The sequence below is a fragment of the Callorhinchus milii genome, unplaced genomic scaffold (assembly GCF_018977255.1).
Source record: "Callorhinchus milii isolate IMCB2004 unplaced genomic scaffold, IMCB_Cmil_1.0 Scaffold11, whole genome shotgun sequence".
NCBI classification, from domain to species: domain Eukaryota; kingdom Metazoa; phylum Chordata; class Chondrichthyes; order Chimaeriformes; family Callorhinchidae; genus Callorhinchus; species Callorhinchus milii.
The window spans coordinates 12,106,023-12,132,991 of NW_024704752.1; the positions used below are offsets into that span (position 1 = coordinate 12,106,023).

At 42.7% G+C, this 26,969-nt stretch overlaps 1 protein-coding gene across 1 annotated transcript in view; it reads left to right on the forward strand.

The window, feature by feature from the left end:
* The window catches only part of LOC103189996 (ephrin type-B receptor 1), a 166,914-nt gene that overhangs the window by 67,441 nt on the left and 72,504 nt on the right, over positions 1 to 26,969 (forward strand). The gene's annotated exons all lie outside the window — the stretch shown is intronic.

Sequence of the window (26,969 nt, forward strand, 5' to 3'; positions counted from 1 at the left end):
GCCAGTGCCTCCCTGGCACTCTGCATCCTGCCTCCCTCTGCTACCAACCGGCCTTCAGAAAATCAAACCCAGACATCTGTTTTGCAACAGATCGGCTTTGGTAATGTTTCATTCCATTATGCTGCAGAGTGCTGCGACCTGATGGATTGCAGACACACGAGCAGACTGGGGCGTTTGAGCTCATCAGCCTGCAGTGCTCACATTCAGTTCAAATCATGATGACCTCCAACCCCAAATGACCATGGTCCCTCAGGGTTCTTTAATAAGCGCCGCCCTTCAGTCAGACCAGGCAGAGAAGGCTTTAAACACCTGCCAGCTACACGAGATGACATCAATCCCAGACTGAATCTACTCCCAGGCATCAAATCCACTTGTTGGCAGCAGCCTAATGCCAATCTCTTGAGTTTGCAGCCAGAAAGCCACGTGTGGATGAAAATTGTGGACCTGTTAAAGACAAAGCCCAACATTTGGGAGTTTGCCCTGCATGAAATGTTACTTTCACGAATGTGCATGCTGAATGAGATGTCTTTTAAAGAACAGTGAAGATCTTGGATAATGTGGAACAACGATGCCTGAATCCTGAGTTATTAAAAACTCCTATTCGAAACAGATCCACCACCTAGTGGAGTCCTGTAGCTCAGTGGAGCTCAGCTCAAATGCAAGGATTATTATTATTATTACTGGTATACCAGATGAACGGGGTAAATGTCATCTTGATGAAGCAGATAATACAGAACATGCACTTGAATAGGTTTCAGCAGCAGGACTGGGAGGCTTTTGCCCTCCAGATAGCAGTAATAGCTCATAGCCTTTGACCTCCCTCCCCTCCCCCATCCCACTCACATTCCCTACTTAATGCCAGACATCTGAATCGAGTACAGGTTCAACTCCAACGAAATAGTAAACAAAACAGGCAGGACGGGGGAGAAGATGTTCCACCACACACACATATATATACATACAGTTTGGTCCCTACCACAGGTATTTTCCTTCACATTTATTCCTGTATGTACAGCTGCGATCACTGTCATGTCTTTGTGCTCACATCATTTCCCATGCACACAAGCCCAAGGGCAATGTCAATAAGGGAAAAGAGAGATGCAAAACGTCCTCCTCTCTTGAACGGGCGTGGAAATTCCAAGTGTGCGGCCAGGACCTGGTTGATCTCAAATCTAAAAGGTGCACCGCAGTGCGGAACCAGATAAAACAAAATCTTTAAATCAGAAAATTGCACAAATAAAGTCTGTCGTCAGGCGGTTTACAGTCAAGACACAAACTGTAGTCTGATACACACGGGTTGTGGGGGGGGTGAGGGAGGGTTCTGTTTCTCTGTAATATGGAGTCATATAAAAGTCCACATCATGATCATTGGAGCCGTGCGGTACTTATTTCCCTCATTTAAAAGAATGCGAGCTGGAATGAGGGCTAGATAATGATAATAAAAATCCTTGCATTTGATATAGCGCTTTTCACATCTTGGAGGACGTCCCAAAGCGCTTCACAGAACACACTGTAAAGTGAATTGACTGTATGGTTGTGGGCGAACGCGGCAGCCAATTGCGCACAGCAATGTCCCACAAACAGTCGTAGATTGAAAATGACCAATTTATTATTGTTTTTGGTTTTGGAGGGATTATTATTAGGCTCTGTGTGGAGTAAGGAAACTTGCCCAAGGTTTCGCCCTCTGCCTGGAATTGAACTCCGGTCTCTCGCTTGCAAAGCGAGTGCTCTAACCACTGAGCTACAGGAGATTATGTTCATGTTGTCACATGAACCAGTGCAGTAACTGTACCTGAATCCCTGGGAAATGATTTAGTTAGCAGCAGGGTACAGCCACTGTTTATATAGTCAAAAGGAACGATGTGGCTCGTACTTAAATGTCCGTAAAACACTGCAAGTCCACGTGTAATAGTTTAAATTGAGAGATTGAATCGGGCTAAAATTTAGCCTGTAAAAGAGAATAAGGCAAAGCAGTACCCTTATTATTATGCTGTTCAATTCTTCTTACACCTGTCAATTTGTGCATACTTATGCACGTATTCTTTTTTCATTTGTTCGCTTGCCAGACAGAAACTCTTTGTATCCTTCAGTAGGGTTGACAGTTATCACATACAGTAATTATGCCCTGTAGCTGACAGACATGCTTTAAGAGCACTTTGCGAGGCATTTATTAGACTCGGGTTCTTTTCTGTCAGACTCAAACATGCTCAGTTCCAATGCAACCCCTCCCCTCCCCCTCAAATGCAAATAGGGACAGCCACTGGAATGCACAGAGATATTTTAATCTGGCGATGTGATAAAAACACTAGGAGCAAGCTGGTTCCTACTAGACCTCTCTTTNGTGTGTGTGTGTGTGTGTGTGCTGACTTTATCTTTGGACCTAAAATGCCCTTTTCTACACAGTCTAATGTAGCATAAAGTTACACAAATGACAAAGTCTCGAGAGAGGCAAAATCAGCCAGGTTTCTGTTCCTCTTTGTTGTCCGTCACTAGAAAGGAGACCCTGAAGATGACAGGATTGTGCTCAACTTCTCCATTGGCTCTGCTCAATGTTGAAGTGCTGTAATTAAGATCTGCCTACATTTACAGCTGGATCACGGGTCTGCCTGAACAGGCTGCCTGATAATGTTTCAATTCAAAGTTACCCACAAGTAGGTATGGTTCAGCAGTTTACAAGTAATCTCCCAGTACTGTAATCTACTTGTCTGCTTTTATTTCTTCCATTGCACTTTTTTTGGCCCAAGTTTAATAGTCAGTGCTAGGAAACAGAAAATGAGTAGAGTAGAAAAGGAAGGAACAGGCTCCCAAGGGAAATGGAGGAAGCAGAAAGTGTTGATTCTTTCAAAAGCAAATTAGATAGATTTCTTTTAGGAAATAATATCTTGGGATACAACATTTAGTTTGGGACGTGATATGTGCATGGTGGAAGGCAAACTTCTTTTGTCTAGTAAAGCCTCTTATGTTTTATGTTTGCATGTTTGCTAGAGTTACCATGAAAGATTCTCAGATCTAATATCAGACCCTCCCCTTATTCAGGGGAGGGGTGGGGGAAGAATTCCTATCATGTCAGTTGCTGATACAAGCAATCTTTTCATTATTCGTCTCTGATGGGGGAAATCCTAGAGAAACCTGGAGTGAAAGGATTACTAGTTAGTTGTTAGTGATTGGGATTTATCTGCAGAAAAAGACCACCAGTTAATGAGTACCACATCTCCATTTCTCACACCCACCATGCATGTAGTCTCGCTGAGCAGCACCGACGGTGGTCTCACTGAGTTATCGGGACGTTTGGTGATGAACTGTGTGTAGTTTTCACAGTGGAATCACCTTCTCTAGTGCAAACTCATCTCTTGTAGGCTCCTTACAGCCAGTGTGGAGACTTGAGAGAGGAAACATTCATCCCATCTGTCTTGGCTGGATTTCAACATAAGCCCAGGGGTGAAATGACAGAGTCAAACTCATGGCAATATTCAGTCCCTTGCTGTTTCTTGTTGATACAGTTGCTTCCTGTGGAATAAACAGCTTGTGCCATACTGGATGACCATTCATTCAAAGAAACAGAGTACTTTGGGCGAATAATGATGTTTTCATTACTGTCCCTCACTGGGAACTGAAAATAGCACAAGAGAGCACAGCTTCAGGGTTATGAAAGGGAAATTTTAGGATAGCAAGTATTCCTTTACACAGTGGGTTTCAACTATTGGCAATGGTTACCAGGGAGACTAATTAAGATCAGGACATTGGACTCATTTAAGAAGCAGCTCAATGTTTTAATGGAAAGAATGTAGATTTGATATTCTGGAAAGATGAGATCAACTGCACCCTATTTTATCCGATCCTCTTCTGATCCCAGTTCATGATTGTTCTGCAGTTGTGTTCCTGGCCTTCCTTGTAGATACAGTTACCAGTAGTTAGGATGACTGTTTACATACTGATTCACCATTGTCCTATTCCTGTTAACTGCGTGTACGTCAGCCATGTAATCACCAGAGTGTAAATATGGCGTCTCGTCATCATAGTGGCAGGAATTGGAAAGAGTGGGGCTCAATGAAGAGGAACCAATGGAATAGATGTAAATAGAATGAAACTGCCTGGCCTATTCACTCCATTGGTTCTGCAGACACGTACTATTAACTGGTTCTGTTGGTGGCTCCGGTGCTCATGCGGTTGATTGCTGACTTCACTGGAAACTCAAGTTTCATTTCACAGGAATGCTCTCCTGCCTCCTCTGAGCTATTGTTATTTCTTTTTTTAAAAAAATCTAATTTTCTGCAGGACATGCTGCTGAATGAAAGCTCCAGTCCAGCAAAAGGAAACCTGGCACCTTCATTGCTTGGAAGGATTAAACAAGCGTTTTGAGAATGCATTGTGCAAGTGCATTGCGTGCATGTACATATGCGTGCATATGTGAATTGGTGTCCTCCCTTTTCTTCACAGCTTTAATCTATTTTGTCTGATGTTAAACCACACCAGCAAGTGGTTAAGAACTGTTTAATGAGGTGAAAGATAGAGAGATTTTTATCAATAATTTGTACTGTGATTGTGGTGCATTTGGGAATGTCTAATGCCTTGCGGTCCCATCCCACATCCCCCCAGAATTAAGGCAAAATGAAAGATACAGTAATTAACGATGTATAATTAGTTTGAGCTAAGAACTGCAGCAAAAATGGGCCATGTAGAAAAAGAAAAGTGTTATCTCTGGAGAGAACAATACTGATCTCAGATACTGTCTGATACATTCTCTGTAAAACACTGGAGGAAGGAAAGAAAGAATGAAGCAGGGGTTCCAAACAAAACCACTTCAACGCACTGAAGACTAACCAGATGATTTAAGCAAAAAAAATACACAGATTCCAACTCAAGTCACTGTAATAGTCCTAGACGTTGAGAGAAATTTTGGAACAAAGTTAATCAGTTCTGCAACCTCATCCTCTTCATCGCCTCCCTCATTAAAACTTTATGGCGGTTTCAACAGAATTATGGTAATTGTTACCTGGTGTTTGCGGAGACATTTTTAATTGTGCAAATCAGTAAGAAGACGTGCTATAGAAAACAGTATGAATCAGGGTGAAGAGCCTTTATGGAATGCTACCAGATGTTCAATTTATCTATCCATTTCTCCCAAATGCCAATTCTGGAGTTTCTACATTTTGAGATTATACGGAAGCCTGTGAGGTTTGACCTGCCTTTCCTGAAAATATTCATGTTTAGGATCACAGGAGATCACTAGCCTTGGGGGAAGAGGTTGTTACTTTTCTTGCCTATTCCTAATGCAAATTTGTACTCTGGAATTTTTCCAGCTCTGCCACTCTTCGTCACTCTTGCAGCAATTATTTTGACCTCATCTTATCTCAAGTGACTCTGCTGAGGTCAACAACTTGATGGACATTGGTGAACACTTCACCAGTGTTTACTCAAGAAATCAGGAAAGCAGTGATGTAGAGACTGTTGGGTGATGGTGAAGATTAGTCACGTCTTGCAGAGAACTCTGTTTGACATTGCTTAAACGTGTATTGAGAGAGGGGCAGGGGGGTAAGGGCTAAAGATCAGGAGAAACCTATTATTAAACTAGGTGGAATGCAAGTAACTTCACCCCTCAAGTTATCCTTGTGACCTGTCGATCTGATTTTGGAGGTGATTTTTAGGAACCAAAGGGTTTGCGTTTTTTTTAAGCAGTTTTTAGAATCTAATATGCTTGAGAACAAAAAGTGCAGCCATCATTTTTTCATACTAGACGCACCAAGCTCCGTGACTCTATCACCCCATCCTCGACCGACTCTACCGGCGTCCCATCACATACAGGATACAGTTCAAGTTCCTGGTCCTCACCTTCAAAGCCCAGCGTGGTCTTGCTCCCCCATACCTCTGCAACCTCCTAACCCCCTACCAACTTGCCCGCTCCCTCCGCTCATGTCCCTTGCCTCACCCACCCCACCATTGGCAGGCAGGCCTTCTGCCACTCTGCCCCCATCCTCTGAAACTCCACCTCGACTCCTCCCTTGCCTCTTTCAACACCCGTCTCAAGACCCTCCTCTTCGACCGGGTGTTCAGTCACCCCCCTTCCCTCCACCCCCCCCCCCCCACCACCCGCTCTCCACCCTCCCTGAACCCAACCCCCAGCTCAGGTGGGAACCACTGACTGTCCGGCGCCTTGGGGCATCCTCCTGACATGGAAGGCGCTATACAAATGTAATGTTGTTGTTGATCATCTGAGGTAGGGATGAGAAGCAGCATTCAATGTGACATTGTTCTTCAGACAAATGTACCACAAGCAGCTGTAACCACTGGGTAAACGTCTGCTGTCAGCAGGGAGCCTGCCATCCCAGGCCCCATGCTGGTTGCTGCTGTCAATCATTTGCTGTGCAGTAGGTTTAAGTCCTGCTATCCAATTACCTTTTACAGTGTATGCTGTACTGACAATAGAAGCTCCCAGTAACTCAGGTCCCAGGTGAGATTTCTGATCCGTGCTGAGTTTGCTGATCTCAGTTGGAGTGTTAGTTATCCTAATTATTTCACCCATAAAATACACAGTCAATCCACTTTACAATATATTCTGTGAAGCGCTTTGAGACATCTCAAAGACGTGATAAGGCACTATATCAAATGCAAGGATTATTATTATTACCTTTCCTGGGCTAGGAAGACAAAGCATCAGCCAGGCTTCCCTCTCCATCCCACTGCTTGTTGCTTGTTTGAGGATAGCAAATGAAGGTGGGAATGCGATTGCCTACCCCCTGAATTTAACGGTGGGACAATAGGTTGATGCACCCTTGAAATGGGAGGGAAAAGAGCCAAAATGCCTGTAGGAGAAAGGACAGAACATTGAAGGGGAAAAAAAACTGGAGTCTCCCTGCTCTGTAAAGTCCTTTGATAATGTTTCCAGACTTTTCCCCCACCCTCCTTTCGTTGGTGCAGAGGGCAGCCTTTGGGGCCTTTGTCATCGTCAAGAGCCCGACTGACATTGTTATTCTGTTTGCCCACAATGTGGCAGAGGTAAAATGAAGGAAGAAAAGACCATCTGCTGGCGTTATTCAGTGAAGTGTCTTGTTCTGCAGCGTTCCGTCAATATGGAGCATTGATTGCCAATTAAGAGAGAGAGAAAGAGAAGGGCCTAACTGCAATGCAAATGACTCCGTGGACACGTTGATAATAGGGAATGAAAAGCGTCTGGTGAAAAGAGTACGACAGAGTGGTACTTCAATAAAAATGAAGCGACAGTAACAGTCTCAGCATAGTGAACAGTGGCAGCAATAAATTTCCTGTTAAAGACATGTCGTTATGTGAAGATAAAAGGGGGCGTGTTCTATTAAGTCAGACTTTTTTCAGAAAAATCTTTGCATCTGGGCTAATTTATTGCACATTTCTCGACATTCTCTTCCCTCTATTCAGTCGGCGGTGGCCATTCAAGCTGTTCGTTTCTGAGGTTGAATGGGTGAGCTTAGTTCTTTCTTCATTCGTTGCTCTCTTGGTTGCAACAGAGAAATGCGATTTTTTTTCTCTCTCTCTAAAGTTATCCCCTCCCCCATCTCCTGAAGCCGTTGATTCATGCCACAGTATACTGTAGTTGCAAGGGACCCAGATACCCTCACCCAAATCACCATTCCTTACTTTTGTTTCTAAATAGTATGTGTGTGTGTGCGCGTGCTCTCAAACTGATCCCACCAGACACAACGACAACAACAAGATTACATTTCTATAGCGCCTTGCACGGCGGGACCACAATCAAGGTTTGATTTTTGCCACATCTGATTTTTGCACATCGTAGCAAGCACAAGGTTGCCAAAACTAGTTGTAGTCCTCTTTCCTTGGGTCAGTGCACAGGTGGAGATCAAACCTGGGATCTTGCCTGGCTATAGCACAGTTTGATGCCTGTGGCTTTACCAGTTGAGCCAACAAGGTAGGCTGGGCAGCAGCTCGGTGGCTTTGTTCTGGATGTGAGAGATATGTATACAGAGAGCAATGTGGAATTGCTACCATGTTCAGCTTAACATTTTGCCATTGATGTTAGGACTGGCACTATTGTTGTAAGACAAGCGATGCTGTCCAAGCAATTTATTTTTAATCCATCTTTACCACTGTATCTCACAGTAAGCCCCTTCCATGACTCTTAATGCCACAGAACAAAATTACTGCACGAATGAGGATAATCCTTGAATCTCCTTTTATTGATTATTTTTATGTGGGAAGAAACATTGTAGCTTTTGGAAGAAAGCCATTCATTCACAAAAGTGTACTGCTGAATTGTTTTTTTTCAGTACTCCAAGTGTTAACCTAGAATTGTGACTCGAGTTGCGTTCAACATCTTTCTGAAGCTTTTCCTTTTTTGATTTTCCTGGAAACCTGTGAGGAATTTAATAACCACTCTGAATAATGGGGCCTACTTATACAATCAAGTGAATTATAATATATTCCAATAATGAATGCTTTCAAGGGGAGTGGTGTGCTTGTGCGCTTCATTTCAAATGCAAACGTGCTCTGAGTTCCGCGCTGCGAATTGTTAGTGATCTGAAGGGAACGGGGAAGAGAGAGAATTACAGGAAAGAGGATTGACTCCTGGGGAGTTAGGACTCACCCCCCCACCCCCATCTCTGTTCCTTCATATTTTAACGCCTGCAGGTTTGCTGACTTCCCTGTCTTACTGCAGTCGAGCTCGCTGTAGAGGATGCACAATTGGCCTTGTTGACCCCGGAGAAGGTATGGGGACACCATCCACTATGGTAGCCATTTATCAACATTTCCAGTGATTTTTTTCTGCTTTACTGCTCAAGTGTTGCCTTACAATTGAGGTGAAATGTGGAGCATAAATGCATCATTCACTTGGTATGTGCCAATTTTCCACAATTCCATTAGCCACCGGCCCAATAATTTTCGCTATGTCTCTGCCTTCTACATGCAGCCATCTGCACAGAAAGGACCTGAAATAAAAGCCCCTGGAATTTTCTGGTTTCTCTTTGAGCTCAAATGTTCATTTAAAATCCTGTCACAGCAGATGCTGCGTTTCGAAAGGGGAGAAAGCTTAATGAGAATTTTCACATGTACCTTGTTACTGTGGAAATCTCTCTTATCTAATAGCCGCAGAAGGGCTTCGGGGATTGTTTTGGCACCGAGTCTGGTGCCATGCAATTTACCCTCCTAATATAGAAATGTGTTTATGCAGATTATCCCATTTGCCATCCTCTCCGCCCAGCACTGCACACAGGGACTACTCACTAATCCCCAAATCGCTGCATACAGCAAGTGTTCCATTCCAGCATTGCCTGGCGGTCGATTCAACAGGGAATATTCTTTGAGAATTAATTCATGCCTTTTATTGCTTGAAGCTCTGGGTTGTTATTGATTTTTGTTGGTGGGAGCAGATTAAATACTGTATTTATTGCTTCAAGGACACCCATTGATGTTTTCATGCACAAAACATGTTTTTTTTAACCAAGGTCAGTTTGTATCCAATTTTCTCAGGTTATGAAGGTCTCCGCATTTTTTTTTAACTGATGAGTCGTAACACGGAGAGTGGTTGCATTTTTCAACGTCTTTACCTTTAACAGAACGTCGAGCATTTGTTTGCTGCTGACAGTAGAGTACGTTTGGTAATATTGTGATCTACCAGCCAATAAAAATAATTATATAACTATACACGTAAAGAACATAAATACTTTACATAACAACAATTACTTGCATTTATATAGAGCCCTTCATAAAGGATAATACGTCGTAGCACTTCACTTTGGATGCCAAACAAGGGAAAAGGGTGAGGGAGAGGTAACCATAGGCTTGGTCGAAGAGGCAGGTGGAATTTCAAGATGGATAGAGAGGGGGCGTGAGGCAGAGGGATAGAGGCAGAGGTTAGGGGAAAACTGTGGAGGAGGTGCTTTTTGTTTTGTGTTGTTCCTCTTCAGTTTTCTTCCCTGCTCGCCAGAAGGCACTAAGCTTTGCGGGAGTTGATCCATGAGTGGTGATATCCTCCAGCAACCTAACCCAAGCTCATTCTATGTCAACAAGAAGGTCAGATGTGGGACCTTTCCAGTCTGTATAAATTATATTCACACTGGGAAATGGCTTTGCAATTGAGACAAAAGTAGAATTGGGAGGGCTGAGCACATGTCAATCACACAATTCAGTTCAAGCTGCTTTGCCCTGGAGGTGCACAGTACAGTAAAGACAACTCTGACTTGTTCCATGGGGAAATTTACGAAGGAAAGATTGTGCTCCTTTGGCCCTTTGTGCAGTGTTACTCCTTCCTGGGGGAAAAAAAATAAAACTCTGTAAGTTGTATTTCCCCGCTGACTTAGTTGTTGGAACGGTTTCCTTGTGAAACTGAGCAGTGGAGGTTAGTAGGTCACAGGTTTAAATCCCGACTTTGAGCAATCAAGGCACTGGAATTGGCCTTAGCATCATCTGATTTAGGGAGGGAAAATGAGGGAGGGAAGGAAGTCAAGCAGTCAATTCCTCTCCAGTAATCTCTGGAACGTAATGTACCTATCCAGTCCAGCGAATTTGATTCCGTCCATCATGGGAACACATAGCGTTTTGTTGTGATGAGAAAATAGAACTAAGAGTTATTATCTCGGTTCGCAACTGGGATTCAGGTGTGGACAAGCTTGGGCTTGGCTGTGACCCTCTTAATGCTTGATATATCCAGGTATCAATAACTATCTGCATGTGATGAACGTCCACTGAAGCAGGCACTGGAGGGCACCTTGTACCACTAGCAATCCTCATTGAAGGTCTAGTAAAAGGAAATGCTGTTAAAGTTTGCTCAAAGCTCATGTAATCGGGATGATTATGCTTGCCACAGCAGAGTGAATGCCCACAGCACACTGCCGATTCCTGCACGATAACTGACAGTCGTGGAGAGAGGTAAGGGAAAAGCGTTGGCTCTATCTGATTTGGAGGCAAACTATTGTGTAGATGGGTTTGATGCCACCGGGTGCAACTGATGGCTTTGTGCCCTTGGTGAAGCTGCTGAGGGGAGAATGCCCTCTTGATCTAATTAAAAAAATATATATTCAACGGTGTGAACAGCACATTTTCTACAAGTGCGGAGATGAGGACTTTTAAAACGATCCTCCAAACCTCCCGACTGACGTGTTGGATACCAGCACGCTTTTTCCTAGACTGTTTCTGAACCTCTTTTGTGCGATGTTAAGGCCCTGATGTGTAACAGCAGTCACTTAACATGGACCTATACATCTTAACATGGCAGGTTGGGTGTCTAAATGTTAGCATGAAAAATATCCTTTAAAGAGCAATAAACTCAATCTGAAATGCCAACAGCTGCACAGGCACCAACCATCCCCATTGTGCCAACGGCACAAACCCTCGGGGTGCGTTGCTTCACAGCACTTGTGTTAACAGCTGCTCCTTCCTGTGCATTTGGATCCAGCACTGGTATATAATTAGATCATAATGGATGACTTGCAGTGAATTACAGCATAACTATCCAGTCCAGAGAATCTGATGACGTCCATCATGGGAGCATGTAGTGTTTTGTGGATGACGAGAAAATGGGCCGAAGAGTTATTGTTCTACGTGACCTGCGGTTTATTTAAAGTCAGGTCAGGAAACGCCCTGTTTGATCTCTCTTCTGTCTTGAGCTAACTGATCTCCATTGTGGTAACAAGTGAGGACACGACAGGTGTCTCTTTGCAACGGATGGGAAAAGCAGTCTGGAGTCCCGATCGCTATCCAGCAACCTCCACTAAAAGTTCCTGTCTTGCAGTTCGGGGTGAGGACAGGATCAAGTTTGGTTCTGAGTTTAGCCCCAGATGGTCACAGAAACCTCTTGGTTGCTGTGGGGAGAAGGACGAATATTTAGGACAGTTTATTTGAAGTTTGCGAGCAATATAAGGTAATAGTTCAGAGGAAAAATAGTCAGATCAATTAAATAGAATAGGGTTGAAATGTAGATATAGAGCCATATTGATATAGATAGAAAGGTTTGAAGCCTTTGAAGTCTAGGATGGTTTGTAATTGAGCTTTACAATCAATATGCAACAGTTCTCGGTCTGTTGGTGGCTGGCTGCTTACAGATGATGGCTTCACCTTTGGGAATGAGGATTTCATTCTCAATAGAAATAATTGGCCTCCGTACCAAAGTGTCTCCTTTTATCTCTCGCTCACGGGATAAAGCTCCCTTTTTGATGCTTAATTTTGCTGATGTGAATGAACCTGGGCACAAAACCTCTGCCCATACTGGAGTGGGCACATGTCCATCTTAAGGCAGCCTTTGCAAACTGGCACAAAAGAAACAAAAATATTTACTGTTGAAACATTTACAGACAGAATTTGTCTCTTATAATTTAAAAAAAAACACAATTCCTCAATTCTCTATGACTCCCCACCGCTAATGCACAGCCTGTGACTGCAGATACCTCTTCCTTCATTTGGGGCTCAAAGGCTTCTCTTGGTCTTTTGAAGCTGCTGCCTGCATGGTGCCCTGTTTAGAGATAGCCTCTCCTTCTGCCTCGCCGCACAGAGGAGCTTTTGTGCATTAAACAGCTCTGAGCCCGGCTGTGGGAAGAAATCTTTTGTTTTGAGGGTTCAGATGGCTTCAATCCCGGAGAGCTGATTCACTTTCCCCCTCTATTAATCCACCCCCCCCCCCACCCCCAGCCCCGCGCACATTCCCTGCTCCCAAACCCCTTCACATTCTTCCCTGTCCAAATGTACAGTCTTGTTGCTGTTAAATAACGGCAGAATGATTTTTAATGAATACATATGTACTTCTTTTGAAATGAAAAGCTTCTGGTTGTTTTAATCTACCTGACCTTGCGGTCCAATTCCGACCCATGGCGGATAAACTGCATTCATTCAGAGATCAATGAAGAGGCGAGCGTCCAAGAGAAAGTGATTGCGATCCTTTGTTTCTCTTTAGCTGAGACTGCTTTCTCCAGTTCCTCCCTCTTACTAAGTGACCTCATTTTCAGTCCGCTCCATCTCGCTCTTTTCTTCAAATAACGGCAAGAATTGGAGGTTCCCTGGTCTGTCAGAGACTGTTCCCCTCTGGATTTAATGTGCTGTATTCCTTTGTTTCTATTTTAAAAAGAAACAGAGTATAACAGTCCTAATTTCTGACAATGGCGGGAGCTCTTGAACAGATTGGCAGATAAAAGCCCCTCTCACAGCAGTTCGTTCCAGGGTTTCATTGTATTATTTCTACCTTTTGTTTTCTTTTCTGACCGTCTCTGAGCGCAGACGGCCCCACACCTTTTAATCTCATGCGAAATCCGCAGAACTGTATTCTCTGTTTGCCAAGGTTTACAATAAGAGATTTGGAAATGGGCAGAAAGATCCCGGGAACATTCATAAAGCAACATTCTCTTCTTGAATGGAAAACTGTATTTTCTATACACAATGTGCCTTCATTGCAGAGTATTCTTGCAATAATTTTTTGATGTGGAACACAAACAATCCTGCATAGTTCTGCTTCAACCACCCATACCACCCACCCTCTCACCTTTCCTCTAAGCCTGGCCAGGAAAGCCACCAACACTAAGTTGCACTGAGCTACGCAGAACTGGAAAGTCCCAAATTTGATTCTTAGTCTCTGCTGATCTAATCTGAACGAACCGTAAGGGCACAAGAGAGTTAGCCTCAGAGCTCGTAGGCTAGAGAAGGGCCAAAATCAGCTTGGATTTATGCCAAGTGATACAATGAATACCGCAGTGAGATGCCAGCATTGTGCCGTATTTAGTCATGTCCTTCCATCCTCCCAGGTCACTTCTTGCTTATGATGCCAGTAAAAGATTTGAGTAACACAGGACGTAGTCACGAGCATTACTCTGCACAAATGACGCAGAATGATGAATAGGTCGGCTGTAGAATTGAATCTGCACTGGCTTAGTCGTCCGTGCTTCATTTCATGAAGAGCTATGGATTGTTAAATAACATTAGTTGAATATTTATGATATTAATATGAAGTTGTCAAATGGGTATTCATGCTGAACTTAAACTTTNAAAAAAAGCATTCAACAGTCCATAATTCATAGCAATAAGTTGCATGGATTTTATTTGGACTGCAAGGACATACAAAGGAGCAAGAGTGTGTGGAGGGAGTCCAATTTTGGTGGGTGAGGATTTACCATTCTCTGCTAGTCAGTGAATCGTGGTGATATGAGAACATATCATGGGAAGCTCACACAGCCACACCTGATAAATGGACTGATAAATAAATGATGAATCAATCACCCCATAGAAAACGTAGCCCGGTGGTTGCAGTGAAACATTGAGCTGATTGACAGGTTGCTGAGGTCATCGGTTGCTGTGCCCAAGATCTGGGCATGAAGATCACAACTAAAGCTAGCAGCACCACAGAGCATTAAATGGCCAACATCCTGGCTGACAACAACATGTGAACCCAATGATTTACTGTTCTCTAACAGTAGCACTGGTTGCTATGCCTAAACTCCCCACCTTTGGTAACAATTGAACTTGCTGTTATTAAATAGAGAGAATCTGGTTTCTAATTAATCTAATTTGCATGTACATTCCCAAAGGATCTAAGAATTTAACTCTTCTTCCTAAATCTAAGAGAATCAAGTTTGGCATTTTGGAGGAAGGTCTATTTTCTAATTAATGCAAATTAGGTCTAATCAGCATAATTCATTCTTATGTTATCCCTTAAAACAAAATGATTTTTCTTTGAGCGTTGTCAAATTTTGACGTACATCATTTGAGTTATAGGGAGAAAGCCCATTTTTAATTCATTTAATCCACATGTGCACAGGAGGGGTGATTAACATAATTGCTTAATACAGTGGCCCAAATACTTTAATGATTAGGAAAAGGTTTATAAAAATACAATTTACCTTTTTCCAAGTCCCCTCCCCCAAAAAACTTTCACCCCTCTCCTGTAGATTTGCTGTCTAAGCCCTTGGTTTCAGATTTTGATTATGTTAACAGTAAAGGATTATACATGGATTTGGAATTAGAATAACTCAGTACAGGAGAAGGCCTTTTGGCCCATCGAGAAGCATTCGTAATTACATAAAGGGCTCTGAGGAAGCAGAGCATCACAAATAGGTGATGCAACAGAGTCACTTATACAATTTCAGAAGGAAATTCAATGGGCACTCAAAGATAATCGATAGAAAAGGGTATTGGGAGGTAAGGAAGGGGGAAATGAGAATGTGGCTCCAGTAGGAAATTAGCAAGGCACAGACATGAAGGGTCCAGTGGAAATTTTTGAAACTGTCTGCCTGGTTCTCGTGAATGATGGTGAAGTATACTGCAAATTGGATAAGACGATCAGACAGGCTGGATTCACCCAGCAGGGCACATGTGTTGCATCATTGCATCAAGGGATTAACTCAGCACTCAAGAGTTGTTTCATGTGCGGAGAAAATTCATGAGGCCAATGAAAGTGTAACTAATTGGCACCTGGGTTGTGAAAGCTTTCAGGGCTGTTTTGTGCAAAGGGAAATTCATCATCACTTAGTTGAAATAGTTTAACTTGAAAAATTGCATCAGATCTGTCATACTCGCTTTTGAAAACTGTTTCTCTTGGGCTCATCTGGAGTTCCCCTCATTAAAAAATCTAGGGAGGAGCTGTTTAGAGGTTTGCAAGAACCACACTCGCAAACCTCTAGAGTTAGTAATAATAAGCTTCGACCAGCTTCCTGTGCACATGCAGGTATGCACTCAAATTACGTTTGCTGAACAACCCTGAGAAGAACATGTACGAAGGAGCCAGTTAGCTTTATTGATTTTTTTTATAAACTCCAATATTCCCTTGAGTGAAGGGCACTGTTATTAAGCGCCTTAGCTCCAATCTTGTCTTTTGCTGTCTGAATTCTCACAGGACCCAAGCTTTAGCCAGCAACAATCAAGGTTCAGGTAATGCATAGTAATGAATAGAAAGGGGTTAGGATTACAGACAATAAATTACACACATTTTTTCATTACATTATTGGAGAACACTATGAGAGGAGAAAGTAATGGGCTTTCTCATAGCAATAAACAGCGTAGAGGAAAGATCCTTTGAGGATAATGAGCTATTCACCTCAGGGTGGTTGCAATGCTATCACTTAGAAATTTTAAATAGGTAACAGGCAGATAAAGATATTTGAACTGCAGAAGGAATGTCCCTAAAACTGAGAAATTAATATGTTGCTTCTCATCCTATAATTAACAATAATGATCCTTTCATTTATTACTGTATAGCACCTTTCACATCAGGAGTATGACTTGAAGTGCTCCACATGATTTTGCTGTGAAGGGTGGTGATGAGGTAATTTTTGTAGGTTGAACGTGCCAGCCAAGGCTGACGCCTAATTTTTTTTCATCAATAATTTTTTAAATGATTTAATAATACTTTTGTGCATATTGTTGTAGCTGAGCTATGAAAATCTTATTGCTCCTTGTGAGAAAAATCCACTCGCACATGGGGGGCATAAAAGCTCTCTTAAAAAAGGCTTTTTGGGAATTTTCTTTGGTGCGACTGAGATACTCTTGGTTCATGTTGCGGGTGGTGTGTGATTGACAGGTGTCATTGGGTTTACAGAGGATGCTGCAAACTAGTCGCGTTCAGAGGTTGACAACTTGTTTGCCCGGAACATTGTAATACCAACTGCTATAACAGCAATGGGACGGCGAGAAGAAAATCTCTTCTCACCACCCATCCCCGCCTTCCATCCCCACCCCAGTGGAAGTTTAACACCCTCACAATGGGCTTTGAAGGTGAGGATCAGGATTTTGAACTGTATCCTCTGTGTGATGGGAAGCCAGTGGAGTCGGGCGAGGATGGGGGTGATAGGGTCTTGCAGCTTGGTGCAGGAGAGGACATGGGCTGTTTTCTCTTTGACCGTGCCTTCAGCTCCCCTCTCGACTCTCTTCCCCCTCCTCGCTCCCTCCCTTCCCTCCCCTCACCCTGACCATTTCCCCCCTCCTCTCTCCCTCCCTTCCCTCCCCTCACCCTGACCATTTCCCCCCTGCTCGGGTCATGACCCAACTGTGCAGCGCCTTGGGACGTCCTCCTGACGTGAAAGGCGCTTTACAAATGGAATCTTGTTGTTGTTGTTGTATATTTCTGGATGATCTGCAGCCTATGGAGGGGAGAATTGGAGAGGCCAACAAGCAGGGAGTTTGCTTGGTCGAGCCTGCATAGACGGAGGCTTCTTAAATTGAAACAGTGCTGTGACCTCTTCACCTTAGTTGGTGTGAGGATGGGAAGGGTTGTTCAATGACTAGTTTATACGGAGTGTAGGAAGGAGCATCTGGAGTGGACTTTCGCCTTGTAAACTGAGGGAGGGAGCTGGTGTTCTGTGCTGTCAGTGCCCTGCTGTCAGAATGTAGTTCTAATGAAGACAAATGAGTGAGTCGCAGCTTTCTCTGTGGCTGGCAAAGCACTACGGCAGAACACAGCATGGAAGGCACTGAGGGATAAAACCCATGACAAAAAGGGAAAGATATGAGCCTAGAATCCTGATACAGTTACGTGATTTGCTTCTGAAAAAATCTGCTGCAGCGTTTAGTGTTCTGCTATTATGGCAGGAATACAAATAGTTGATTTCCAACACTGTGATTGTTTAAAGCTTTAAATGCTTATCACAGTGTGTGTTGGTGTCTAGCTCCTGTTGGTTTGGCAGAGTAGGGGTTAAAGCACTGTTTATCGCATTGACTTTGAAATGAAACTATCTTACTGGAGTTGGAAATGGGTCATTCACAAAGTGGAAGTTGTGATCACCAGGTTCTTTGTTTCTCAGCCAAGCAGAGGCCTGAAAAGTCTTGACAGAAGTGGGGAAAGCAAGATCATCAGCTGATGCGTGTCTTTTGTGGGACTTCGTAATCAGAATTTACTAACAGCAAATCTAAAATCGAATTTGATGGCAAATCCCTCGATTTTAGTCTCACATTAGCTCAGTGACATCCGGGTTGCCAATGGCCTCCTGACGTGAAAGGCGAGACACAAATGCAATTTTGTTGTTGTTGTTGTTGTCAACTCCCGCCTCAATGTTGTTTCAAATCATTTGACCATTTTTATTTTTGACGTCAGTTGAAGGAATCTACAGGGGGAAGGTGAGCTTTCCACAGTGGTCCTCTCAGAACCAGCGGGTCTTTTGGGCTGTTTTTTTTCATAAAAAACTCCATCCCGATGAGATTTTAGAAAATGTAATAAAAAGTCTCGATTTACACGAGTGTATGTTCTGAGGAAAATCATGGGGAAGGTTCTCGTTTGGGTCGCAGTATAGAAATGCTGAGGTGGCCAAGATTAACCTAAACCAGATGCCAAACAATGTGCGATGCTCTTGAGTTATACTGTATTTCCGTCCCTTTCCCTCCACTCTTCCTATGCCTCAGCGCAGGTTATGAGGGTGGATGAGGTAACAGAGGATACTAGAATCAGCATCTTCAGCAGAGGAGGGAGGAATACTTGAGGTGAGGATACAAAGCAAGATAAGATGCAACATTCAGTGTTACTTTAAGAGGCATGAAGTAACACAAGGATCCAGTCACTCAGTGGTCTAGTGAGAAAAACCATGTCATGTAATACTGAGTCATATAGACAAGATGATTTCATTCTTGCTCTATGCTGACTTAGCTATTGGTTGGAAGAGCTGACTTGGGGAGAGGGGTTAAAAATGGACCATGGAGACCTCAGGCTATGGAGGAGAAAAATCAGCCAGGGGTTCCCACTTCTGATCACTTAACCATTGACCTTTGCTGGAAAGTGCACATTCATTTGACGCAAGTTGAGGAAAGGATCAGACTCATTTGTTGAGCAGTCTGCTGACACTCACTGTCCAGGCGAGGGGTTAAGCTTAGTCACTGGGACAAGGAATTGAAAGGTGTCTGATCGAAGGGCCAGCCACTTCAGGAGAGATGAAAAAAGAACCTTTAAACCAATATTCTGACCTGTTTAGGATCCTGCACACACAAAAGGTTAAAATGGAATAAAATACTCACATAAATTTTACATTTTACCCCAATATTTTAGTCTGATCATGCAGGGACTTACGGTGAAGTTCTTTTTCAAAAAATAAGGCTTATAAAAAGTGTTGTTTTATATATTTAAAAAAACCACTTGTTTAAAAACTGATTGGAATGACGAGTACACCTGCAGTTTGATAGATGAAGATTATAAGTCTGTTTTCTATCTTAAAAGTACTTGATAGCACTCTCTAGTGTCTGCAGAGTTAAAAGCAAATAGTCGACAGATGTGGCAGGCCTCAACCTTTACCACAGCTATTTCAAACAGGAAGGTTATCAGCTTTGTTGAGTGATTAATGCACCCACCTCTGACCTTCTAGGTCAAGCGATGCATTATCTGTAGAGGTGCTGAGGGAGCTGCAGTGTACAAAGGATAGGGGCAACCAGGTTTAATGCCTCACTAGGTTGGCAAAGGTACATAGTTTTCAAAGCACTTTATTGATTCCTGTGTTTGTCAGTAGCGCCTATTTGTAGGGATAGAACAATAGCCTCCTGTTACTTTTGTTAATTGACAGTAATCAAAGTTGAACAATCGCCTTTTCATTTTGCCTCCCCTTCCCACCCCCCCCCCCCCCTCTCCAGATGAAATTCCAGGTGTGTGGGGAGGGGGGGGGGGGAGGTCGGAAGGCCGGGCAGGCAGCATGAAAGAGAAAAAAATTCCATTGAAAAGCTTGTGAAAAGTGGAAAATCAGCCATTGCTCTGACAGTGCCTTTATGCAGGTCCAACAGTTTCTCATTTCAGTACTTTGAACTAAACCCCAAAAAATTAAAAATAAATGAAACCTAATGAAATCGAGTAGGGGAATTTTTTAAAAAAAACAAACTACTGAAAGGCACAACTAGAATTTTGTTTTGTTTTTCTGAGAAAAACGGGGCACAGCGTTGAAACTCGATGGTTAAATGAGGCTTCCGAGGAGGGGATTTTTTTTCACTGTTTGCGTGACACACAAGGAAAGCTCATATCTCCATTGATGGTTTCCCAGATAGAGCCCGGTGACAGTACTCTGATCACCTGCATAGACAAAAGCTCCACAGATCTGCCAAAAACAATTCCCCTGCTCAATTTCAGTAGGTTTAATTTATTTAAAATATTTTCGGTTTAGTTTTTTTTAGTAAGACCTTCCTCTTCGACCACAACTTCGGTGCCCCTCCACCCCTTCTGATCCTAACCCACGGTGCACATCCTTGACTGTCCTCCCGACATGAAAGGCGCTACACAAATATAATTTGTTGTTGGAGTTTACAATCCATATTAATCGAACATTTTGGCAAGTGACTAAATAGCTGGCAGTAGTTCCCATAGGCCAAAGTGCTCTGTTGAGGCATGAGCATTCCGGAGATTTGCTTTTAGAGTCTTCGTGTTAATTCTCACTTTTTCCAATTAAACTGTTTTATATTGCCATTTGAAATAAAGACGATGTTTGACAATACTTTGAAAGCTTATTATTAAAGGCTGCATGCTGTGGGTAAGTGGCTGGGTATCAGTTACTGGCTGTGAAAGTGTTGTATGGAATCTGGGTCAGTGATTAAAAACGGTGACCTATTAACTGGAGAGACAGGAGATTATCCATCAGCCTTTTGCATTTTAATCCCTGTTGCATTGAGGCTGATTGCCGTGACATGTTGTCCTCAGGCTTGCATGGCAAGCAAAGCGACAAGGATATCACAGGGTTACATTTTTTTCTCTCTCTAAAACCCTTCTGATGTGATTCTGATAAATATTAGATAGAAGGGTCTACCATGTGTCTGTACTAAAAATAGTGATTTGTTTTGTACATCTCAATAATGCAACACAATCTTAAAATTTGAGCTAAACTGGGTAAAAGTGAACACAACATAAAAGTTTCTTCACACAAAGGGCTGTGAGAATGTGGAATGCGCTGCCCCAGAAGGCCATGGATCCTGAATCAATTGAGGTGTTTGAAAGGGAGATAAGATAGATTCTTGGGAAGTAAGAGTATTAAGGGATGTGGAGAAAAGGCAAGGAAATGGGATTAAAGAGATAAAGAGCTCCCATGAACTAATAAAATAATGGAGCTGCCCTGATAGCCCAACCGGCCTACTCTTGTTCCTGTGGACAAGTAATGAAAAGATTATTCGTAACAATTGGGGCTTGATAGACCCAGTGTCTAAGAAGCACATCTTGTATTAATGTTATTGTGAAGCTTCCTCAATAGCTTATTTGGTAAATCCATTGCCTGGTGTGAAACTGACAGATTCAGACACAGACAGTTCCTGGTTTCCACTGAGTCAGGCGGGCTTCTCCAAGGCAATAATGGGAATATTCTAATTGGCTTTAGGTATTTTGCCTTTTGGAAAATTGAGGTTTCCCATTTTGATGACAACCACCGACACCTGCTGGAGAGTGCACACCTATTGAAATCAGATCAATGGCACTCAGAATAGTTGAATAACTTACCTAAACTCAATGTTGAGGCTCACACGTGAAGAATAGAAACCTTTATTGTGCTACTGGAGGGAAGATAGTACCATACCCCAACCTGTATCGAATTTGCTGTATTGCATAGCAGCTCAACAGCATGAATACTCTACGACACAAAACATTTACAGCAAGTCTATCCTTCTAACCATTTCCACTGCATGGGTTTGCTGCACAGAGTACAACCATAGTCATTCCACTGCTCTATCTGACATCAGAGTCATGGAACAAAGAAGGTAACACACAAGTCTGTGCTAAAAGAGTAGGAAGTTCACCATTATCAAGAGATGCATATGAGTTGAAATGGAGATATAAGGCTCACTGCTGGAAATAGGAAACAGAACACACACCTTTGATTTATACACAAGAATGGAAAGGAGCATGACTTAAAAGCTAGAATATAGCCCTTTTGGCTTTTGGAGTTTGCACTGGAATAGGGAGTGACGTATCACTCTAAATATTGCTCTGTGCTGGGTTCCTACATAATGATACGGTGTTCGGCCCTGTTCTAGAAGGGGAGTCGTTCAACTTTGCTCAAGGCGAGGCCTGGATGAGAGTAATGTATAAACCATTGGAATGAGCTGGAATAGGAAAACTTAAGCTGATGTCTATGCTTCATTCAGCTCTCTTTAGACTTGACCCTGTTCTATTTCGGTTCATTCCTTGTTCCTGTAATGATATTCTTTTAATGGTGCAATTCTAAAACCATCCCTCAAAACTGCCATCCCGTTAACTTCAATGGTCAATATATTGCACTGGAACTTATAGCCCATTTGTGAGCCATTAGCTTTGAATAGATTGTCTACAATCAATGTACCGTTGATCTGAAACGCTTTATGACCCATAATGGCCCACGCAGCTGACGATGGCTTTTTTATGCGGAAATATGTTTTGGAAAACACTGGTACCAACAGTTATTGTAGGTTAATTCAAGGAAACAATGCAGTAATTGGCAGGTAAAATACATCATTTTGTTTTTAAATTGGGTATGTGTTTTTATGATCTGAGAAAGACAGGGAATGTAAGACCTTTTAGATTCTACGTTCCCACTGCCAGCATCAAGCACTTCTTGTCAATTAAAGTAAGGCAATTTTCCACTTTCTGCATCTAACAAAGTGCCTTAGCCCCAAACTCACAAGAGCTTCTCCAATTGCTCAGTTTGAGGAATCTAATTCTCAAAGCAGCTAGCCAGCCTTCTGGCCCTCTGAGAAAGATTTTCAATTTAATATCAATTAAGTTCTCTATTCTATGCCAATAGTGACTAGAAAGTGAGTTGGGAATGTCCCAAACTAATTTCAAACAGGAAACAATAGCTAACACAAAGAGGGAGAGGGAGAAAGATTTTCATCCCATTCACCACAGCATGCAATATAATCCAGGTAGCACAGGCAAAAGGATAGCATGATAAAATTCTCCACTACCCAGTCCCCTATTTAATTTCTTGATGCATGATTCACTGAGAGCTGAGGGACACTTCACATACCGGTGATGCATTTGTGAGTAGGTAGAGATTGTGACCGAGCTGTGCTGCTGGTTCAATTACAACGTGCTTTAAATTGTAAATGTAACTAAACACCAACACATTAGACCAGATAGGCCTGACAGAATTTTAAAATATGCATTGTCACCTACAGTTGCACTTAACCCGAAAACTGGAATGTTGGGCCAATTGTTACTGCCGATTATAATTGGTCTCCGCATCTACAGATTTGGGATAATCACCTGCAGTTTTCATCAATTAGGATGAAGGAGATGGGGGGGGGGGGAGTTGGATAACGGGAATAGGTGTGAAAATAATAGGCAGATGGTAGTATATGACACAATTAGTTATGCAGGATGTCAGCCAGAAGGATAAAGCTGACATTTCAGTTTTAACCTTCGGAGCTGCAAGACATAGCTCTCCGGTTGGCTGGTGAAAAGCTTCATTGTATGGAGAATATCATCATGTAACGGATGAGTAACAGAGCAGAATCACAGGCTTCATTAACCCTTCAAATCCGGATTTCTTTGATTTGCGTACGATATAACTACGCGGCTCCATTGAAAGGCCAGATGACAAGCTTGTGGGGTATTTGCATAATTGTGAATAATTGGACCATTGAATTATAAAACGATAAAAATTTTGTTCTGTTTTAAATCATCTTTAAAACGATTAGTCCCAAAGAAGCCATCTGCTTCTCTGTAATTTTTCCAAAGCCGTGGAGAAAGAGGGATATTTTCAGTTGACATTTTCAGGTTGGTGATTTGGGTGGAATGTCAGATCTGTAAACTGCAGTGGATCGACAATATGATCAGTCACACATCCAGGAGCTAGGGATCACGGGTTTAATTTCAGGGCAATTAAACGATAGAAGACAATACAATTTACGCATGTCAGAAGGACATCGAAAGCGCTTCATAGTGCTGGATAGGCATCTGAGCTGGGGGTGGGAGCTTAGAGGGTCGAGAGAGGAAAGATGACCGAAAGCACAATCAAAGACGTGCCTTGAACGAGGGAGGGAGAGATTCAGAGGGACTCTGGGATGGAATTCCAGGGAGAGGGGTCAGAAAGGTTGAAAACACATCTGCTGAAAGTGTGGTGGATAGGACAGAGACATGAAAAAGGCCAGTGTTCACTGTGCGAAGGGAACTGCAGGTCCTTAGGGTTGGAATAAACTAAGGGTTTTGAATTATTTGGACAGATAGATGGCAAGCAGAACTAGGAACGTGTTATACAGGTGGTATACACTGATAGTTTTTCTCTGTAGTGTAGCATTATTGGGCTTTCCGTGCACATGCATTTCTGTGCATAATGCCTGCTTATTCAGAGCTTTTTCACCGGATCTATCAGCAGATAGCTTCAGAGATTTCAAATTAAATCAAACAGTCTTCCATTGTTCTGATGGTCTCAGTTTCTGATGATTGTGCGTGTGTAGGGGTGGACATTGGTGTGGAACCTGGGATTGGGAGAATGAATAGAAGTAACTGAGACAAAGATCTCAGTCTATTATACTGATCCCCTGCACAAATGCTATGTAACTTCACTTTGCTTGTGTATATTAATCATGGTGGAGCCAAGTATTTGGAAGCCGGTTGTTTTTATATACATTTAAGAGAGTGCCACGTGTATTAAGAAAACCCAGTTTATGAAGCTATAGGGTCAATGGGTGGGGGTGGGTAGCGAGAAGGACAGAGTTAATCTATAAGAATTAGCAATTATTTTCCAGTATATGCAAAACATGCACAATATATTAACTAGGTTTTTTTAAATGAAATCCATTTGAAAATTACTTGGATTAGACTGAAGTCATGATTTGTGCATTAATTTGACACTGGTGAAGTGGGTGGAGGATTGCCTTCCCCACTGTGATCGTTGCCTAAAGATAATGGAAATAAATCACACAAACTAGTCTGTTCTGCAGGTCTTGCGAGCCAGCTGACATTTACAGTAACCTGTGCAATGTTCCATGTTGTAATGGGACCTGCAAGTCAAGAGAAAATAACTGGTTTGTACCAGAGAGTCACACTGCAGTTTTTTTCTGCTTTGTACTTAATTGTGCAAATACGCCAAATGTGATCATTGCCTAATTGAACCAGATGGTTCTGCTGAAAACCACAGCCAGTAATAACCAAAATGTAATGGTTCATTATGGGACATGCTCCATTTCTGGGTAAGTCATCACTGTGAGCTGGGCTATCAGAGGTACTTAATCAATTTATGACAAACACAGCTTATCTTCTTGCATGGAGGCTTTTTAAGCCTCATTCATCTTGTGTGTGAAACAACAATCGTTGCTGGACAATTTAAGCTCCTGATGAGCTTAGATGTTGGCGTGCCACCAGTTGGCTGGGAGCAGATGGAGTCCTGCTGCAAATGGGCAGGCTGCTGAGTTTGTACACCCCCTGCAGGCTTGAGTAAGCTTGTACAGGTGTGGCCATGGTCCTGGTTTTAGTAAACACCCAATGAGAGGTTCTCTCCCTCCCTGGGTCCTTGTAGGTTGCAGTGATACATGCTGCTGCTCTGGAAAAGACAGAAAAGGCAAGATCACATTGATGAAATCAACACTCCCTGCAATGGATGCACTGTTGCCGCCATCCTGGGGCTGTTTCAGAGTGTTCGGCTCCAAGAATAGCTCAACGTTACATAGCCTGCTACTGAGCTGCTGGAGAGTTTACACAAGATCACAAGAGGGATACAGATCAAGAAGGCCCTTTGGCATGTGTAAGCACATCTTTCCAGAAAGCCCATCCTACCTTCTGCACATTACAGCGTCAAGCTGTTTCTTAGATGAGTTCAGTTTAATGAAAACTTTCACTTCAGTTTGCTTTTGCTATTTTAATTTCATTATTCCTTCAAGGAGTTGTAAAAATCTAATACACAGCACCAGCGAAGATCAGTGGCACAATACATTGTTATTGCATTGTCAATTGGGGACAGTGGGTTCTCTTTTCATTCCAAGGACCGCAAACAGATGCAAGTACTGCGTGGGTGAAAATGAACCGTATAACATATGCAACTTGGCTAGGGATTCAGCCAGACATTGGAGTCTACCATGTGCACAATGCTAAGTGAGCCCCCCAAGTATAAAGGCGTAATTAAAAGATCATAAGTGTTATTGATCAACGCAGGACAGACTCTATTGCCAAGCTAGTAATTTTCAATGCATGTGACACTGGAAGCCAATCATTGATGTTTGCCAACCTGCACCAAGCTTAGCTCTTGTACTGTATTCTGTACCATTTAACAAACTAGCAGATTAGTTTCATGGTGCACACTTTAAATTGTTCAGCAACGATTGTTGTTGACACAAACACAGCCAAAAAAAAATCATTCTCTTTGGAGAGAACTCATGGACAAAAGCACAGCATCTCTGAGCCTTTTCTGGACATATTTAGAAAATAGTATTGATTGCAACAAACATAGTTAAGACTTTCAGTAGCAGTGGGGAGAATGTGAGTAAGTGGATAATATTTCAGAGATAGAAGATCAGGAAATGCTTTAAGAAAACGGATTGGCCTGCTTCATGTCCCCTAAATGATCCATTCCACCATCAACAGGCGAGCTTTCAGCCGTTCTACTCCTGCTCCCTCAAACACTATCTTGGAGTCACTCAACCTTGCTCCCTCTGTTCCCATCTTCTGGTTCAGAGGCCAGAGTGTTACAAACTGAGCCAGGCTGACACCTGATGTGGCTTGAACAGATACACAGCAACAAAGCCAAAGTTCCCCTTCCCTATTACTGTTCATTGACTCCTGAAGAAAAGGAACGACCACCATGATCTGATTTATACGAAGTCCTGTTGCGGAGATTTATTTGCTGTCAGTTAATTTTCTTGTTTACAACAGCCAGTTCACAGTGTAATGAGCTCCAATGTTGGGTTGTGTGTGCGTTGGGGGAGAGGGGCTGATTTATTTGCCATTTTGTACTCACCATCAGGAAATTGATTGACTTTGCCGATAAACCAGGGAACAGCCAATTGAGCTGATGGGAAGATTTTGCTTTCGCTCCAAGACTGGGAAGTGGCTGTTAGAAATGGTATGAGGAGCAATCTGGTGACAAAGTGCTCTGGTAGCTGAATTGTGTGTACTGGTAGCTGGCAAAAAATTCTAGCTACAAAATCACATA